Below are 7,488 nucleotides of genomic sequence, written 5' to 3'. Positions count from 1 at the left end.
CAAAGAATGCTCCCACGGTGCGATGGAGGCATCTGAAAACTCAAGAATCAGATCCCTCCACTGCAGCCCATTTTCTTAATAAACTGTTCAATGAACTCTCCATAAAATGGGTGGCTGTAATCTGCTGCAGAGTGTGTACATCAGAGCTAGTCATGTCCCACTCCCATTGCAGTGCCTGGGGAAAGAGTGCAGAGGGTAAACTGATGTGGGGAGAGGGTCCATCTCACTGGAACAGAGATGTCTAGAAGGGGTCGGGTCATCCCCTGCCTTCCCTTCAGTGTTTCTGTGGCTTGCTGGAGTGGGAGCTGGTGGGGCTGATTCTGATACAGACACCTGTGTTCAGGAGGGCAAGGCTGGGGGAGATGAATCCCTCGCAAGGGTCTTCTCTTTCAGAGACAGCTGCCATGAGTGCTGTATTCGTCTCTCACAAGGATTAAAAGAGGATATTCCCACTGGGTCACTGGACTGAATCCCCTTCACTCAGCTTGTCGCACCCGTCTCCTCTCGAGCCCACACCCCGAGGGCCCTGCTGTGCATGGCACACTCAGACAGCATAAACCAGAGATGAGAAAAGGGATCTGAATGAAAGGAGAGAAGAGAGGAAATGTGGAGGGTTCTATTAAGAATAGTTTGGGCTTGGCTCAGAGAAAACTAACTTGTCAATGCCTTTTCCTCCTTGGACAGTCCCCAAAGCTGAGAGGAAGCAAATGCCCAACAGCAGTTTCCTCAATGAGTTCCTCCTCCTGGCATTTGTGGACACCCGGCAGCTGCAGCTCTTGCACTTCTCCCTCTTCCTGGGCATCTACCTGGCTGCCCTCCTGGGCAACATCCTCATCATCACAGCCGTAGCCTGCAACCACCGCCTCCACACCCCCATGTACTTCTTCCTCCTCAACCTCTCCCTCCTCGATCTTGGCTCTGTGGAGGACTGGCTTGAGGGCAGAGGTCATGTGAAGATTGAACAAATAAAGGAAGCAGAACTAAGTGCATATCGCACACAGTTGATGTGAGCCAAGTCCCGTATGAGAGTAAAAACAGCTAGAGCCAAGGACACATTGTCCTTGGCTTCAATGTGTTATCAATGATTAGTCCTGGGAACTTGCGGGTGATGTAATGCAGAAGTTGCTGGGTAAACAAAATTGCTGTTACCAATAAGGAGCTCAGCTTTTGCAATATGTATGAGCCTGATTAGTCCTATACTATATAAAGAAAGACCACGCCTAATAAAGTTGAAGTACGCTGATCACTCATATTGAGCGTCTGGGTCTTCCCTCCGTCGGCTCCTCCCGTGCAAGTTTCCAACAAATGGCGCCCGAACAGGGACCCTGCCGGTCAGGGACTCGGTGATCAAGAACTCAGGAGTCGACAGAATGCTAGAGAGAGCTGGTCCTGCTGTGCTAAAGGCGACGAGACACAAAAGGGGGTCTACGTGCCAGAGTTACAGAGGAGGTGGAGAGGACACAAACAAAGGGGGTCCGTGCCCAGGACGAGACGGGGTCCTGCCAGAAAGTCTCGCCGCAGGTCTTGCAAAGGTTGCAACGGTAAGTGAGTAACCACGGAGTGACAAGCGGCTTATTATTTATTAAGATGCTTTTTAGAAAAGCGAGGTACTCAAGGAATAGAATGTCATAAGGAACTCCCAGGGCTATTAGCTTACGGAGTGGCTAAGGGGTGTTTTGTTAACCCAGATACCATGTTCGAACAAACTGAATGGAAAAAATTTGGGGACAAGTTGTTTGATGAAGTAATAAGTGACAACAAGACAGCAAAAAAGCTGATGAAGCCGTGGAGGGCAGTTACTAATGCTCTCGCACCTCAAAGAAAAAAAAAAAGAAAGAAAAAGAAAAGAAAAAAAAAGAAAAGAAAAAAAAGGAAAAAAAAGGGAAAAAAAAGAAAAAAAACCAAAAAAACAAAAAAACCCCAAAAAACAAAAACAAACAAAAAAAAAAGAAAGTAGCTGTCACCACCGCGGAGCGTTTGGGAAGCCCCGATGGGTTCAAGGAACCCCCGCATGCAGAGGTGTCCCCTGTGTCCCCATACCCATCACCCCCCTCGAACCTTTACTATTGCCCAGGGAGGGTCTGGGAACACAGGCCTGCCAAAAGGAGCAACATTGACCATGCGGCAGATCCCCCCTCCTCCCTCAGCGCCTCCCCCCCCCTCCCTCCCCCCCCCTCCCTCCCCCCCCTCTCCCTCCCCCCCTCTCCCCCCCCCCTCCCCCCCTCCCCCCCTCTCCCCCCCCTCTCTCCCCCCCCTCTCTCTCCCCCCCTCTCGCTCTTCCCCCCTCTCTCTCTCCCCCCCCTCTCTCCCCCCCCCCCTTTTTCTCCTCTCCTCCTTCTCCTCTTCCTTTGGCCACAGTTATCTGAGGACACCCATCTCAGGCTATCAATGTGAAATAAGTTTTTCTCTATGATATTAATGGTCAGAAACCACTAATAAAAGCAGTTTGAAAAAGAAAAAAAAAAAAAAAAGAAAAAAAAAAATTCGGGAATAAAGGGGGAACCAACCCAACAGATGTTGGACTATATTTGGGGGACAAATATATTGTTGCCGGGGGACATACGCAGCATAATGAAGTTAATACTAACACAGCATCAGCAGCTGCTGTTTAACGCGCATTGGCACGCAGTATGCCAGGAAGCGGTAGCTGTTATAAGGGCTCCAGGGGACCCGTTGTATGGAGTAACGTTAGATGAGTTGATGGGGATAGGCGCGTATTTCCGCTTAGAAGCGCAGGCCCTGCTGGGACCAGATAAAGCTAAAGAATCAATGAAACTAGCAAGGCGGGCGCTTGATCAATTAAAGGAGCCAGGGGGTATCCCATCTTATATGGGAATAAAGCAGGGCCGGGAAGAGCCTTTCGGCTTATTTATTGACAGAGTAGCCAATGCTATACAAGCAGCAGGGGTACCAGATTATCTGAAAGGGACTATCTTGAAACAATGTGCAATACAGAATAGTAACCCTTCAACGCGTAGTATTTTAGCCACGCTCCCGGGAACATGGACTATTGAGGAGGGGCTAGAAAGAATGGCGCAGGTACCTGTAGGACCGCAAGCTATGCTAGTAGAGGCGGTGAAACAATTAGGAGAGAGCATGAGAGAGCAAGCACAGGCGTTGCGGGATAATATGCAACAGAATCAAAGACAGGTATTCGCTGCCCTTGCTCCTTTGCAAAATCCCGGCGGAAATATCCCCCCTAATCGACGATCGGCACACTGCTACCGATGCGGCATTGTTGGTCATCTTCGCAGAGAATGCCAAGCTAGTAGAGTATGGTGTCCCAACTGCAAAAGCAGCAAACATGATGGAGCGGCTTGCTGGAAGGCTGGCTCGGGAAACGCCCAGAGAAGCGGGACGAGCCGCCCCGCGACGACACAAAAGGCGGCCTTCACCACAACAACTCAGCAACCCCCGCAGTTAACACAACCACCTCAGCCGGCGCCCAGCTCCACTCCGAACGCCATGAACCCCTTTGTCTTCGACCAGCCACCAGAGGGAGTCTCGGACTGGACTTGGCAACAGCAGTAGACGCCACCTCATTGGATACAAAGCCAACAAGAATCCGGACGAATGTCTACGGACCAGTAATTATTAATCATCATGAGCCAGTAGGTGCCTTACTGATTGGAAGATCGCCCGCTACAATGAAAGGATTACAAGTTTTGACAGGATTGATCGACAAGGACTATTTCGGGGAAGTACAAATTGTGGTTTCAGCAATGTTTCCACCTATGCACATACCGCAAGGATCGAGAATAGCCCAGCTTATTCCGCTTCCCCACCTGACTGTAGGGGTGGCACCAGCGAAAGAGCAACCACGAGGCTATGGTGCTTTTGGTTCCACTGGAAGTGTAGTATTACTGACTGTCGGAATGCATCAAAGGCCCCGACAAACCGTGACTGTAAAGTATAAGGAAGAATCTATACGCACTAATGCCTTATTGGACACTGGAGCGGATGTATCAATAATTAGCACTAAGATTTGGCCCCAGCATTGGCCAACCCGAGAGACCAGCTCCACGGTAGCTGGAGTAGGCGGGGTCACCCTCGCCCGGAAATCATCGATGCTACAATGGACTATAGGGAACAAGGTGGTTAATTGCTCCGTTTCCATTTTACCCCTACCTGAAGGAGTGCAAGCATTAATAGGGCGCGATATCCTTGCCCAGATGGGTATGGTGCTTACCTCGGAACACCCTTTATAGCACCGGCCATTGCCTGGACTTTCCCAATCCCACTCAGCTGGAGGACTGATCAGCCTGTGTGGGTAGAGCAATGGCCGCTTAAACAGGAAAGTCTCATTCAAGCACATGAACTAGTAAAGGAACAGTACAAACAAGGTCATCTAAGACTATCTACCAGCCCTTGGAATACCCCAATATTTGTGATCAAGAAAATATCCGGCAAATACAGACTTTTACACGATCTACGTGCTGTAAACAGACAGATGCATGACATGGGTGCTTTACAACCGGGATTACCCAATCCAGCAATGATCCCAGAAGGCTGGCACCTGCTAATCATAGATTTAAAGGACTGTTTCTTTACTATAGCCCTCCATGAAGATGATAAACAGCGATTTGCATTTACACTCCCTGCTATCAATAGAGAGGGGCCAGACCAAAGATTTGAATGGACAGTACTACCGCAGGGTATGCGAAACTCACCAACCCTCTGTCAACTCTATGTCGATGCGGCACTTCAACCGTTACGTCAACAGTGGCCAGAGACCATGATATATCACTACATGGACGACATATTGTTGGCACAAAAAACCCCCTTTTCTCCTGAACAAAAATTTGATCTAATCACACAATTAAAGAAAAAGGAACTTGTAGTGGCCCCGGAAAAGGTACAAGAATCCAGCCCCTGGCAGTATCTAGGTTGGCATATTTCGAATGCCACCATCAGACCACAGAAATTGACAATCAGGACTGACATAAGAACACTCAATGATGCTCAAAAACTATTAGGAGACCTCCAATGGATCCGTCCGGTTGTCGGCATTCCTAATGAACTTTTAAATCTGCTACGCCCCTTGCTGAAGGGAACAGACCCAGCGGCTGCCGTCACGCTCACAGAGGAACAGCAACGGGTACTCCAGGAAATTGCATCGCTAATTACTACGCGTGCTACGCATCGACGCCTGGAAAATCAGCCACTTGATCTTACTATTTTATGTGGCCCACAATACCTAATGGGAGCCATTACACAACACAAAATAAAAACGGGGAAAAAAGAGGGTTGGCGGAACCCATTGTACTAGAATGGATAGCACCACCGTTACAACCAAAACGAACTATTCAAGAAAAAATTTCAACGATGGCCGAACTCATTAGGAAAGGAAGAAACCGAATATTGCAAATTGAGGGAGCACCACCGAATACCATTTGGCTGCCATTGAAACCCAACGACCTAGAATGGTCAGGCGGTTGTTGAACGAGCAAACAGCACTGTCAAACAATATATAGAGAAGTTTAAGGACATCCTAGACATCAAGGAAAAAATTGATAAGACCCTATTCGTACTAAACTATTTGTGTGTATTCGGGGACGACAAAGAACCACCAGCAATCAAACATCATATAGAAGAAGAAAAGGCTGGTAGCCGGACCTTTAGAGTAAAATACCGGGACATGAAAACGGGAGTATGGATAGGTCCAGCAGAGGTAATATATGTAGGGCGTGGTTATGTGTGTATATCTTCTCCCACAGGACCGGTTTGGGTTCCCAGCAGATTTACGAAACCTGTGATAGACGAAGGAGCGACTGTGGACAAAGACCATGCTCGGAATCGGACAGACAACTCTGCGCAAAATTGTCCTATTGATTATGATAATTGCTGAAGGGTCTACAATGTTGTCTCAGATTGATACTCAACAGAATATGTGGGTTACATGGGCTAACGAAACTAACCAGTGCACCTTTTGTTTGTCTCTAGCCTTAGGAAGCGATCCCTTCCGGACGTGTCTATTTGGGGTGTCTATAGGAGCTCCAAAGGAATTGGTCAAGCTGTTAGGCCCATACTCAACTTCACTCACTCTTTTAAGTGGGTCCTTCTCGAGCAACCTCTCAGACGGAGTGGTTGCTGCACTGCAACATCTTAATATATCGTTGCCATGGGATCCACAAGAATTAGATTTGTTAGGGTCAGTAGCAGTAGGAAACACTAGTGATAATTGGACACAAACCTGTTTTATACTAAATAAAGGTAAACAAAATAAGACTCATTGGACGAACATAACGTCTAGAACTTTAGGGTTTAACGCCAATGGTAATTATTGTGGGTGGAATAACTCCAATAATAGTGAGCCACTTGGGGCCTATGGAGTAAATGATCACAACTCAATGTGGCCTATGAGTGCCCCTAAGGCACTGCCTCCTGGTATTTTTCTAATTTGTGGTGACAGAGCATGGCAAGGCATGCCAGGAAACGCTTATGGGGGACCTTGTTATATAGGACGTCTGACACTCTTCGCCCCTGACTTACATGATCAGCGTTGGTCAAATCTGACTGCAGCAATCAAACATAGAAGAAGTGAGAATCGTCGAGGCAAGCGTGAATTGAAAAAACTAGGTTCAGATTGCGCTGATGATGTAGAATTATGGGGGCCTGCGGAAAGGTTTTTCGCCGCAGCTTTAGCTCCTAACGTTGCAGTTGCGCATGCCATGTCTAATCTAAATAAACTTGCTTGTTGGGCTGTTAGGCAATCAAATGTTACTACACAAATTCTCTCTGAAATGTCACAGGATATGGATAGCCTGAGACATGCAGTGTTGCAAAATAGAGCAGCTATAGACTTTCTGCTTTTAGCACAGGGACGCGGGTGTGAGGATTTTGAAGGAATGTGTTGTTTTAATCTTTCTGATCATGGACAGTCAATCTATGAGCAATTGAAATGGCTAAAGGACCACACCCAGAGAATCACCGTACAGTATAATTGGTTTGATGATCTGTTTAGAAAGATGTTTGGTAATGTGAGTACCTGGATTTTGAGCTTGATCAAAGAAGGGCTACGTATTCTATTCATAATTGTATTAGTTTTAATTGTTGTAAGAGTGATTTTTAGCTGCTTAACACAAAAGCTTGAACAATTAACTAAAAAGGTCTTTCTCGCACAAAATAAAAACGGGGGAATTGTGGAGGACTGGCTTGAGGGCAGAGGTCATGTGAAGATTGAACAACTAAAGGAAGCAGAACTAAGTGCATATCGCACACAGTTGATGTGAGCCAAGTCCCGTATGAGAGTAAAAACAGCTAGAGCCAAGGACACATTGTCCTTGGCTCCAAGGTGTTATCAATGATTAGTCCTGGGAACTTGCGGGTGATGTAATGCAGAAGTTGCTGGGTAAACCAAATTGCTGTTACCAATAAGGAGCTCAGCTTTTGCAATATGTATGAGCCTGATTAGTCCTGTGCTATATAAAGAAAGACCACACCTAATAAAGTTGAAGTACACTGATCACTCATATTGAGCGTCTGGGT

General features: G+C 47.2%; 1 long non-coding RNA gene across 1 annotated transcript; it reads left to right on the top strand.

Annotated features, from left to right (window-relative positions):
* The first annotated feature begins 930 nt into the window (after positions 1–930).
* LOC135324551 (uncharacterized) lies at positions 931–6,261 on the top strand. Its single transcript, XR_010385888.1, has 2 exons — positions 931–1,541; positions 5,718–6,261. It is a non-coding gene; the product is annotated as an uncharacterized LOC135324551 (long non-coding RNA).
* The last annotated feature ends 1,227 nt before the right edge of the window (positions 6,262–7,488 follow it).

This window comes from Dromaius novaehollandiae, chromosome 32 (assembly GCF_036370855.1).
Source record: "Dromaius novaehollandiae isolate bDroNov1 chromosome 32, bDroNov1.hap1, whole genome shotgun sequence".
NCBI lineage: Eukaryota > Metazoa > Chordata > Aves > Casuariiformes > Dromaiidae > Dromaius > Dromaius novaehollandiae.
Note: the sequence above shows the minus strand (reverse complement) of the source record. Positions and strands in the feature narration are given on the sequence as shown.